Source organism: Hyperolius riggenbachi, chromosome 8 (genome assembly GCF_040937935.1).
Source record: "Hyperolius riggenbachi isolate aHypRig1 chromosome 8, aHypRig1.pri, whole genome shotgun sequence".
NCBI lineage: Eukaryota > Metazoa > Chordata > Amphibia > Anura > Hyperoliidae > Hyperolius > Hyperolius riggenbachi.
This window is the reverse complement of record NC_090653.1, coordinates 283,802,611-283,814,689: the sequence shown is the minus strand read 5'-3', so window position 1 is coordinate 283,814,689 and position 12,079 is coordinate 283,802,611. Positions and strand designations below refer to the sequence as shown.

The 12,079-nt window shown below is 51.2% G+C and overlaps 1 protein-coding gene across 3 annotated transcripts in view; it reads right to left on the bottom strand.

The window, feature by feature from the left end:
• LOC137527945 (uncharacterized) overlaps nucleotides 1-12,079 on the bottom strand; it is a 270,389-nt gene that overhangs the window by 34,672 nt on the left and 223,638 nt on the right. The window lies entirely within an intron of this gene.

The following is a 12,079-nucleotide window of genomic DNA, read 5'->3' as shown; positions in this document are numbered from 1 at the left end:
GGAAGTCTAACAGTATCGTTCGGAATGACGGTTAGTGGTTTTGCTGCACGACAGTGTAACTTGCATTACAAATCAGTGCCTGATTGTGCTGTGTTACTGTACAACTGTACTGTGTGTGTGGGTGCGTGGCGTTCCCGTATTCGGACTAAGCGCAAAGCTGACCCGAATACGAAAACGCAGAGTGCACGTTGAGCCCTCGACAGCTGAGTGGACATGTCTAGCAATGGCTAGTGGTGGCAGTGGGAAGTGTTTGAGGGGTCCCAGCCTGGTTTGTAGCTTAAATAAGGCTGTTCCCCGCTTAATCTGGTCAAACCCGCAGTCGGGAACCGTATACGCAGGCGTGCCGCGGGCCGGTTCCTGACATAATTGGCTGGCAGTGGTGGGATCGTTTAGTACATTAGTACGCAGTTTAGCTCGCTATTCTGAGTACTAAAGGCTGGAAGCTTGCTAGAAGCAACTAGCCTACAGAAGTCTACTCAGTGCAGAATCTATATACGTTGTTTTTTTTTGTTCAAAGATACACGCTTGGTATATTGCTTCCCCCCCCCCCCCCTTCTTTCTTTTTATTTTTTGCAACACGATGGCTCAGAAAGCATCCAGCTATGCAAGGCAAAACAAAGAGATACTACTCAACCTGTGTGAGCACAAAGGCATCGAGACGGTGAGCGGCCAGACTAAGGAGCAGTTAGTTCGTGCGTTCGAGGAGTATGATGAAGCAGAGCGAGCCCATGGTTCAACGTCAGTGGATGCAGCTCACGACACGCCAGAGGAGGAATCGCTCCCGCCACAGAATGCGAGTGGAGACAATGTCCTGGATGATCCACCGAACACGGAGATGACATCTCTGGAAGCTGACCTACAGCTACTAGGTTTGGCTGAGCCCGAACTGCGCCTAAAGCTGATTCTGGAACATCGGCAAGCAGAGAGGGAAATACGACAAGCCCAGAGGGAACAAGCTGCCCAGCGACTCCAGGCCGAGAGGGAACAAGTTGCACAGCGACACCAGCTGGAGCTGGCTAAACTTCAGCAGCAGAACCGGTCTGCTGGACCCGCAGAACGCGAAGGTGAGTGAGTCCACAGAATCCCCCTGGATAAGTACCCCGCTATGGACAAAGACTCTGACATAGACACTTTCCTACAGGGGTTTGAAAGGACTTGTCGGCAGTATGGGGTGACCCGTGAGCAGTGGGCAAGATACCTTACACCAGGGCTGAGAGGCAAGGCCCTGGAGGCGTTTGTGAGTCTCCCCCAGGAGGAAGAAACAGACTTTGAGGCAATTAAGAAAGCCATCATTGCGCGATACCACCTCACGCCAGAGGTGTATCGAAAACGTTTCAGGACAGTGCAGCGAGGTCCTAATGACAGTTACCTGGATCATGCATGCAACCTGCGCACTGCCTTCCAGCAGTGGGTAAAAGGACTGGCTGTTAAAACCTTTGATGCCCTGCAGGAACTGATAATAAAAGACCAGTTCCTCCACACTTGTCCTGTGGAGGTCCGGCAGTTTGTACGGGACCGAGAGCCAAAGACCGTGGATGAGGCAGCGAAAGTTGCTGATGCCTACACGTCCAATCGAGCATCTGATTTTCGGAGGACTACGGCGCCCAGCTGGAAGGGAGAAAAGACTGCGAGACCTTCTCCTCTGAGCACCCAGCTAAGCCAAGTCCCGCAGCCGCCTGGAGGTAGAACAGCCACCGTTGACACTCGGAGATGTTTTGCCTGTAACAAACCGGGTCACATCAGTGCTACGTGCCCAGAAAAGACGAAGGAAGCCCCAAACTCTGGCGGGGCCCGAAATGCGTTGTGTGCCACCAGGAATGCAGGTAGCTATGCAGAGAATCTGCAACCTGTCACGGTTGGGGATACAGTTACCACCGGTCTGAGAGACACTGGAGCAGAGGTGACTCTAGTGCACCCCCAGCTTGTGAACCCCGAGGAGTACATTCCTGGCAAGACTATGGCTGTCAAAGGAGTTGGGGGTGTCACCCCCGCCATACCCACCGCCTTGGTCCACCTGGATTGGGGGGCCGGCAGCGGAATGAAAGAGGTGGGGGTAACGGATGCCATACCCACAAACGTTTTGTTTTGTTGGGTACTGACCTGGGACTGTTAGTGGCCCGGTATGAGCCTACTCCAAACCCCGTGGAGCCTGCATCCCCAGCAGAAGTTCAGGACTCTTGCAAGGTACTGTGTGATAATGCTGTGCAAGTGGGGAGTGCTGGCGAGGCCCCAGGGGCTACGGACTATGTGCTAGGAGGCAGGAGCCAGCCCTAGTGAGTCTCCAGTGCCCAGGCTTGGAGGGGGACACGTTGTTACCATGCATGCAGATAATGTTGATGTAATATGTGATGTGTTGCATAATGACATGTGTACAGTGAACACTCCGTCAGCTGCAGTGGTGACCCGCAGTGCTCACCGGGCTGCAGCAGACGAATTGTCCACTGAAGGGGCTGATGTCACTGGGTCGGGCTCTTCCACTTCAGAGCCTGGCTCTGAGGACCCAGAGGCCTCTCAGTTTGCCACCTCCCTGGTGCCTGTGGCCGACAGCACTGAGTTCTCCGAGGCTGTACGGCTTGATAGCAGCCTGGAAGGGTCTGGCGAACAGGGCACCGGGGGAGGGCGACAAAGTGAGGGTGTACTGGGAGCAAGGCAGACTGTACAGAGAGGTTATTCCCTCTGAGCTGTCTGAAGTGAAGGAGGCAGACCGGCAGTTGATTGTTCCCCACAGGTACAGGGAGCAGCTATTAAGAATAGCACATGAGGTGCCCCTGGCTGGTCACTTGGGGATCCGCAAGACCAAATCCCGTCTTGCCCACAATTTTTATTGGCCCCACATGGGGACAGATATTGCCGATTTTTGCCGGTCTTGTGTCGCATGTCAGCGGGTCGGCAAAGCAGGGGACACAGACAAAGCCCCGCTGAGGCCCTTGCCCATCATAGAGGAGCCCTTCCAAAGGGTTGCGGTTGACATCATTGGGCCTCTGGCAATACCCAGCAGCACAGGGAAACGTTTCATTCTCACGGTGGTAGATTATGCCACTCGCTACCCTGCAGCTGTAGCCCTGAGCTCCATACGGGCAGACAAGGTTGCGGACACATTGGTGCGCATTTTCTCACGGGTCGGTTTTCCCCGCGAAATGCTCACCGATCACGGCCCGCAATTCATGTTGCGCCTAATGGAATGCCTCTGTAAGCAAATGCAGGTAGAACACATCATGGCCAGCCCTTACCACCCCCAGACAAATGGGTTATGTGAGCGGTTCAATGGTACTCTGAAACAGATGCTAAGGGTGTTTGTTGAATCGCAAGGGAGAGACTGGGAGCGATACCTGCCCCACTTACTGTTTGCTTATCGTGAGGTGCCCCAGGCATCCACCGGGTTCTCGCCCTTTGAGCTCTTATATGGGAGGAGGGTACGTGGACCCCTCAATCTCATTCGAGAGGTCTGGGAGGGACAGGATATGGGTCCCGGGGTCTCCATAGTGGAATACGTTCTAAAGTTCCGGGAAAAGATGGACACCCTGGCGGGATTAGTGCGAGAGAATCTTACTCAAGCCCAGGCCACCCAGAAGCAGTGGTATGACCACGGGGCTGGGGAGAGAGTTTATGAGGTAGGTCACAAGGTATGGGTCCTAAAGCCGATGCAACAGAATAAGCTGCAGGCCGCTTGGGATGGGCCCTATACCATACATAGGAAGATTAGTGATGTGACCTATGTTTTCGCGCTGGATGACCGAGGTAAGCAGCTGAAAACGTACCATGTCAATATGTTAAAGGAACATCATGATAGAACCGCTTGCGCTCTCCCTGTCTGCAGTTTTCTACCGGACGGTGAAGCAGAGGCCCTGGTTGACATCCTGGCCTCCACCCAGGAAACCGACTCTGTTACCGAGGTGCAGATCAATCCGGAGTTGACAGCAGAGCAGCAGGCTGGGCTATCTGATGTGCTGACCCTTTACCGTGGTACCTTTACAGCCTGCCCTGGTCTGACCAGCCTGGCTGTACACCATGTTGACACCGGAAATAACAAGCCGGTTAGACAGTCAGCCTATAGAGTCTCCCCTGAGGTTCAGGCCCACATCAGCAAGGAGATTGAGGAAATGCTGTCACAAGGGGTGATCCAACGGTCGCACAGCGCATGGGCATCACCTGTAGTGCTAGTACCCAAACGGGACCAGACCACTCGGTTCTGTGTAGATTATCGAAAACTAAATTTGATAACTGCGTCAGATGCTTACCCAATGCCGAGGGTCGACGAATTGTTAGATAAGCTAGCTGGCGCGTAATATCTAACAATCGTGGATTTGAGTCGGGGATACTGGCAGGTCCCTCTAACAGCTGAGGCACGGGAGAGGTCTGCCTTTATCACCCTCTCAGGTCTGTTTGAATTTAATGTAATGCCCTTTGGAATGAAAAACGCCCCAGCCACCTTCCAAAGGGTTGTAAATGGTCTCCTGGAAGGTTTGGAAAACTGCGCTGTCGCCTACCTAGATGACATCGCCGTGTTTAGCGCCAACTGGAACGACCACTTAGAGCAGCTGTCACAGGTTCTGGGACGCATTACTGCAGCAGGACTAACAGTCAAGCCTAGCAAGTGTCAGATCGGCATGAAACAGGTACAGTACCTGGGACATGTGGTGGGGGGGGGAGAGCTTCGTCCAGATACTGGGAAGGTAGATGCCATTGTGTCCTGGCCCACCCCCCAAACGAAGAAGCAGATTCAGTCCTTCTTAGGGACTGCTGGGTACTATAGAAAGTTTGTCCCCAACTACAGTGCCCTCGCCAAGCCATTGACAGACCTCACAAAAAAGAAGCTGCCCAAGCAGATTCTCTGGACGCCAGAATGTGAACAGTCATTCACAGCTCTGAAGAGGGCCCTAGCCAGCCCTCCCGTGTTGCAAGCGCCAGACTTCAGCCGACGGTTTGTGGTCCAGACGGACGCCTCAGCCTTTGGCCTAGGTGCTGTGTTAAGCCAGGTAAACCAAATTGGGGAAGAACATCCGATTCTGCACTTAAGTCGGAAGCTGCTACCCCGGGAGGTAGCTTACGCCACCATAGAGAAGGAGTGTTTGGCAATTGTATGGGCCCTACAAAAGCTGCAGCACTATCTCTACGGTCGTGTATTCACAGTCGTAACCGACCACAACCCTCTTAGTTGGTTACATCGGGTTTCTGGTGACAATGGCAAATTGCTGAGATGGAGCTTAGTTCTCCAACAATATAGCTTCACTATTCAACATAGGAAGGGGAGCAATCATGGGAATGGTGATGGGCTGTCCCGTCAAGCAGAACCAACAATGTAGGTGCTGGCAGGATAATCTGGGAAGATCATCTGCCTTGCCCCATTCTAAAGAGGGGAGGTGTGGTGATATATTGAGGTGCTGATGATATTAGGGAGTACAGGAACATATCTCTGTCATTTTTCTGTCTGCTATATCTCACATGTGTATTCTGCTTTGAAGCGATGGTCATCTGGCTGTACTACATTTGCATCTAAAGAGGACTTCAGTGTATAGAGCTTGGGTAATCAGACAATGGCAGAAGTGAAGTGTTGAAGTCATTGACACTTGAAACGTTTACACTCCTGTTGAGGAAGGCTGCTAAAGCATTGTCAAGAACTCTAGCCAGGAAGAGCCTCCTGTGTGTTAAACACTATTTCGTTGTGAGGAAATTAAATTATTGGTGGAGGTGCAAACTATATCCTTATCTTTGATCAGCTAGGAAATACGGTCAACAATGGGGTTGTCACCTGTAACTTGGACTAGGGAAATCTTTTCATGTATGTGGGCTATAGTACATTTTTCACATGTGGATCTCTGGAAATCCCATTATGACTGAGGATGTAATTAAATCTAGTCCCCCCCCCCCCCCCCCCCCCGGCTGGTCTCCTGGCCCAAGCTAGTGGACTCCTGGTCTAACCAGAATTGTGTCCGTCCACAAAAGTCCAAGATTCTTCTATCTGGATCCCTGTACTTTGGTAAGCAAATTGCTTGGTGTGTATTTTTGTAACTTTTACTTTTGTAACTTTTTATTTTGTTTTTTTTGTAATCTTTTGTATATATTCTGTTCTGCATTGTTCCACTTTTTTCCCTGGAATATTAAATTATTATTTAATAAGCCTGACTTCTGCTGTACTAAACTAACACTCATAGCCTAGAAGAGACTGAAGTGTAACCGTGTATAAGTTTCATGCCTAATTGTACGCTTAACCCCCTTGGTGGTATGAAAAATACCGCCAGGGGGAAGCGCAACAGTTTTTTTTATTTTTTTTTTTTTTTTTATCATGTAGCGAGCCGAGGGCTCGCTACATGATAGCCGCTGCTCAGCGGCATCCCCCCAGCCCCGCCGATCGCCTCCGGCGATAGGCGATCAGGAAATCCCGTTCAAAGAACGGGATTTCCTGGAGGGCTTCCCCCGTCGCCATGGCGACGGGGCGGGATGACGTCACCGACGTCAGCGACGTCGGGACGTCATTGGGAGACCCGATCCACCCCTCGGCGCTGCCTGGCACTGATTGGCCAGGCAGCGCTCGGGGTCGGGGGGGGGGGGGCCGCGCGCCGCACCGGATAGCGGCGATCGGGCGCGCGGCGGCGGCGATCGGGGTGCTGGCGCAGCTAGCAAAGTGCTAGCTGCGTCCAGCAAAAAAAAAATTAAGCAAATCGGCCCAGCAGGGCCTGAGCGGCACCCTCCGGCGGCTTACCCCGTGTCACACACGGGGTTACCGCTAAGGAGGTTAAGCAACACTACCGTATGAGATTGTAATTGCATTGTGTGTATGAGGCACTTCTGCGCTCGACAGCCGAGTGGGAAGTCTAACAGTATTGTTCGGAACGACTGTTAGTGGTTTTGCTGCACGACAGTGTAACTTGCATTACAAATCAGTGCCTGATTGTGCTGTGTTACTGTACAACTGTACTGTGTGTGTGGGTGCGTGGCGTTCCCGTATTCGGACTAAGCGCAAAGCTGACCCGAATACGAAAACGCAGAGTGCGCATTGAGCCCTCGACAGCTGAGTGGACGTGTCTAGCAACGGCTAGTGGTGGCAGTGGGAAGTGTTTGAGGGGTCCCAGCCTGGTTTGTAGCTTAAATAAGGCTGTTCCCCGCTTAATCTGGTCAAACCCGCAGTCGGGAACCGTATACGCAGGCGTGCCGCGGGCCGGTTCCTGACACTTAGTGTGTTGGTACCACGGCTGTGAAAAAAATTTGAACCTGGCTTAATCAAGATGGAGTCAGGAGCAGGGATGCTCATCCGGACTCCGGATATCTGGGAAACCCGGATATCCAAACTTTTTTATGCTATCCGATTCAAATTCGGATTCCGGATTTTTTGTAAAATTCGGATAGCTATCTGCGGATATTTGGACACATAATATGGATATCCGTGGATATTGCAGATGTCCAGATCCGAAACCGCTTAAAAACAAAATCTCTCCCTCCTCCCTTGTTTTGTCTTCCAGGGATTTGTAGGATGTCAAAAGCAAGCTCACATCCATTGGCCAGGAAACAAACCCAGGTCAACTGCTTGGAAGGAAGCTATGCTCACCACTATACCACCAACACTATATGCTGAATTTGCCAAATCCAAAGCTCCAATATGGGGAAGCTTCGCTGTTTTTTTCTTCTTTTTTTTTAAGTGTGGTGTCCCAGTTCACTCATCTCTTCAACTACAAGAAAGGCCCTGTCCCCTCCTCACCCCCTTTCACCAAACTGACCCAGTGTGCGGTGAAGGACAGATAGTGGCCTGTCCCAAACCGGCTGCTCCATGAGTCCATTGTCACATGGACGCGCGCACCCACTGCATGGTCAAGCCCACGTTCCACGTTGGCCTTTACAAAGCGGTGCAGTGCTGGGATGGCCATGCATGCAAAGTACTGCCGGCTGGGGATTGGCAAATCCGGTGATGCGCACTGCAGGAGCGCACGCATCTGGCTCCCCTCCTGCACAAACGAGTACGGGAGGAGCTGTTAGGACATGGCCCGTGAAAGCAAACCATTCAGCTGGCGTATGCGATGGCTGCCGGGAGGCTGAGCCCTGACCATAAAAGAGTCACTCAGCAGGGTCTGGTGGTGGTGGCGTTTTCAGCTTGCACGGGAAGCCGAGGAGGGAGCAGAGGAGACCACTGAGGAGGACTGGCTGCCTGAACAGGCCTCAGTGTCAGCAGGAGTGGCAAAGGGGGTTATGGTGCATTGACCTCTGCAAGGGCCAGTGCCAGCTTCCTTCAGTGTGAGAAAACGCGGAAAAGCCGCCGCGAGTACTCAGAGCAAGGCGGCTGATTCCGCGTCCAACCCGGCAGGTTGCGCGCGGTGGTCTGCATCCACTGGCATGACGGAGCGCGATGAAACCGCCGCATGCCTTATGAACAAGGCGGCGGATTCCGCGTCAGACGCGGATGTTGGCACCCATAGGCATAATTCTGACAGTACTGCTGAGCGCGGAGGAACCGCCACATGCTTGGACAGCGGTGCGGCTGGTTCCGCATCCAACACAGCAGAAACATTACAACACATGTCTGGTGTGGCTGGGACTGATAGTCCACACAGGTTCAGGAGGACGCACGCGCGGAGAGGCAGAGCCTTTATGACAGTCAGAAGGGCGTCAGCTGACCTAGCCGGTCAGCTGACAATTCCAGCAGTTTTCATTGGTCCAGCACTTAGGGGTGGCGCTGGAGAGCGCTGGGGTATATATACTGGGTGCTGGTCATTTCTTTGGTGTCTGGCGTTGCGATCACTACGTGGTAGCACTCAGACCTTCTGTCAGTATCTGTGTTATTATCTAGACCAGTTTCCAAGGTGTTGATGACCAAGGAGCTCACACCTTAGTCTAGGAATCCTGTTACCATCTGTATTATCTAGACCAGTTCTGGGGTGTTGATGATCTAGGAGCTCACACCCAAGTCTAAGCATTGTTGATTATTTGTTATGACCTTCTGCTTTCCTGACCACTCTTCTGATCTCTGATTAGGTACTTCGCTATATCTGATACTCTGTTGCCAAACTCTGCTAGTCTTAGGATTTCGCATCTGTCTCCTGTCTCTGTACTTTATCTGTCTGTGTGTTAACGACCTGGCCTGTCCGACCTCGAGAACTATCTTCCCTGTTGGGAGATAGTTCCCAGTCCTGTCAGTGACACTTCACCTTTGGTGTCACTCACTCTCTGATCCTTCCCACTCTCAGCCTGGCTCCGCCCCTTGGGGAGCATCAGACCAGTGGAAGGAACCTGTTCTCTAAGCAGTATCTTGTACTGCCTAGCACCCTCTACGCGGGTACTCTCCTCAAAGTGTACGGTTGCACTAAACACTCATATTACTCAGGTGTCCAGAGGTTAGAGATATATCTGATTATCGGTGATACTGCAGATCATCAATAATCGGGTATATATCTGCATTCTCGGTGATTCTGCAGATCACCGGTAATCAGATCCTCTCAGTGTTACACCGATCGTTACAGAACGCCAGACCAAAAAACAAATGGACGCACACAGCCGTCTGGGCACACTTACCACTTCGGTGGATAACATCAACCAAGTGCTGGGTGGCCACCAGACTTTAATAGACGCACTGTCTGAATCCATACGAACCCTCCAGACGGCTGTAGATGAAGTGCGATCTCCTCCTAGCACAGACATACGCATGCCTGTACCTGAAAAATTTTCTGGTCACAGATCTGACTTCCGAAATTTTAGGAGTAGAGTGTTGTCATACTTTGAGTTGAGACCTAGATCCTCAGGAACTATGGCCCAAAGGGTCACATTCATAAAGACTCTCTTATCAGGCGATTCTCAGACCTGGGCGTATAGTCTACCCGCCGGAGATTTAGCCTTAACCTCAGTAGATGAATTTTTTAAAGCTATGGCAATAATTTACGACGATCCAGACATTGCCTCGACTTCTGAGCGGAAGCTCAAATTGTTGCGTCAAGGCAAGAGTCCAGTCGAGGAGTATGCTGCAGAATTTAGGAGGTGGTCAGTTTCAGCCAGGTGAGACACCTATGCCCTTTTAGACTGTTTTTTGTCAGGGTTGTCAGATGAGGTTTCTGATCTAATGTTAAGTCAGCCTGAGCCTAGAACCGTCGATGAGGCCATTTCATCGGCCATTAGGATTGATCGCAGGTTACGTTATTAAATGCAGACCCGGGGTAAAAACAATGTTAAAATGGTGTCCTACGCTGCGCCTCCTGTGACCCCACCTCCTTCCGTTTCTCCTCCACCCGAGCCAATGCAGATTGGTCGGTCCAGATTGTCTCAAGTGGAGCGGAGACGCAGGATTTCTGAGCAGTTGTGTCTTTATTGTGCAGAGGGGGGTCATAGAGTGCGGAATTGCCCTAAAAAGTCGGGAAACGCTACTGCCTAGGAGTAGCTGGGGGTAATACCCTAGGCGTACGACTCTTACCCCTAGAGGATAAACGGTTACTTCTTCCTTGTACTATTACATGGGAAGAAAAATCTGAAGTCTCTGAGGCCTTCATTGATTCAGGCTCAGCGGCTAATTTTATGGATTACGAATTTGCTAAGAAATTGGGTATTCCGCTCACCCCGGTAAAACCACCCATCCAGGCTACGGCAGTGGATGATTCCCCCCTGCAACGTAACCATCCTCTGTCTCAAACGCCAGAGGTGGAGGTCACTATAGGGATGCTGCACAGAGAGAAATTGCAGTTTTTTGTGTTACACATGACAACCTCCACAGTCATCCTTGGCATGCCGTGGTTACACCTTCACTCTCCTCAGATAAATTGGGCCACTGGTCAGCTAACAAGCTGGTCAGCCCATTGTTTCCATCATTGTTTAGTGAAGGTGACCTTGGGTCAGACCAGGATTCATTTAGAGGGAGTTCCGGAACAGTATTCCGAGTTTTCGGATGTGTTCTGTCCCAAGGCTGCCGATAAATTACCTCCACATCGCCCATTTGATTGTCCCATCGATCTCCTTTCTGGTTGTATGCCCCCTAGGGGTCATCTCTACAATTTATCTGGGCCGGAAAAAGTGGCCATGCAGGAGTACATCCGTGAAAACTTAGCTAAAGGATTCATTCGCCCTTCCCGGTCACCTGCAGGAGCAGGCTTCTTTTTTGTAAAGAAAAAAGATGGAGGCCTTCAGCCATGCATTGATTACCGAGGTCTGAATAAGATCACAGTAAAAAATCGCTATCCATTGCCTTTGATAGACGATTTATTCACTCAGGTCACTTACGCTAAGATCTTTTCGAAATTAGACTTGCGAGGGGCATACAACCTGGTGCGGATCAGACAGGGCGATGAATGGAAAATGGCCTTTAACACACCCGATGGGCATTACGAGTACCTGGTGATGCCCTTCGGGTTGTGCAACGCCCCGGCCGTTTTTCAGGAACTTATTAATGAAGTATTCAGAGAAGTGTTGGGTAAATTTGTCCTGGTATACCTAGATAATATACTTATTTTCTCAGACAACTTCACCCAACACAGGGCTCACGTCAAATTTGTTCTGAGCAAGCTAAGACAGAACATGCTTTATGCTAAATTGGAGAAATGCATTTTTGAGGCAACATCCGTCACTTTTCTGGGGTACATAATTTCCACCTCGGGCCTTTCTATGGATCCTGCCAAGGTCTCTGCTGTCCTGGAATGGCCTCAGCCAGTGGGACTAAAATCTCTCCAGAGATTTTTAGGATTCGCCAATTACTATAGAAGGTTCATAAAGGGGTACTCCACAGTCATAGCACCCCTCACCAGTGGTGCTCAGCAGAGCTCGAATATTCGAGTAGCTCGAATATTCGAGCTCTTTTTCAGCTATTCGAGCTCGGTATTCGAGCTCCGAATAGCTGGAGCTATTCGAATGGGATATCCGAGTACACTCGAATAGCCCATTCACTATTCGAGCTATTCGAGCAACCCGGCGCTATTCGAGCTCGGTACCGAGCTCGAATAGCGTCATAGCCCAGATTGATGTCCTTAGAGCCAATCAGAGGGCTCCCAGGCCCTCTGACAGCCGCCAATCACAGAGGGGGACCCTGGCCAGCCCCTACCCTATAAATAGCGGCCGCCATGTTCCGTTTCTCCATGCTTGCCTGAGACTTGTACAGAGAGAGAGTTGCTCCTTTGTG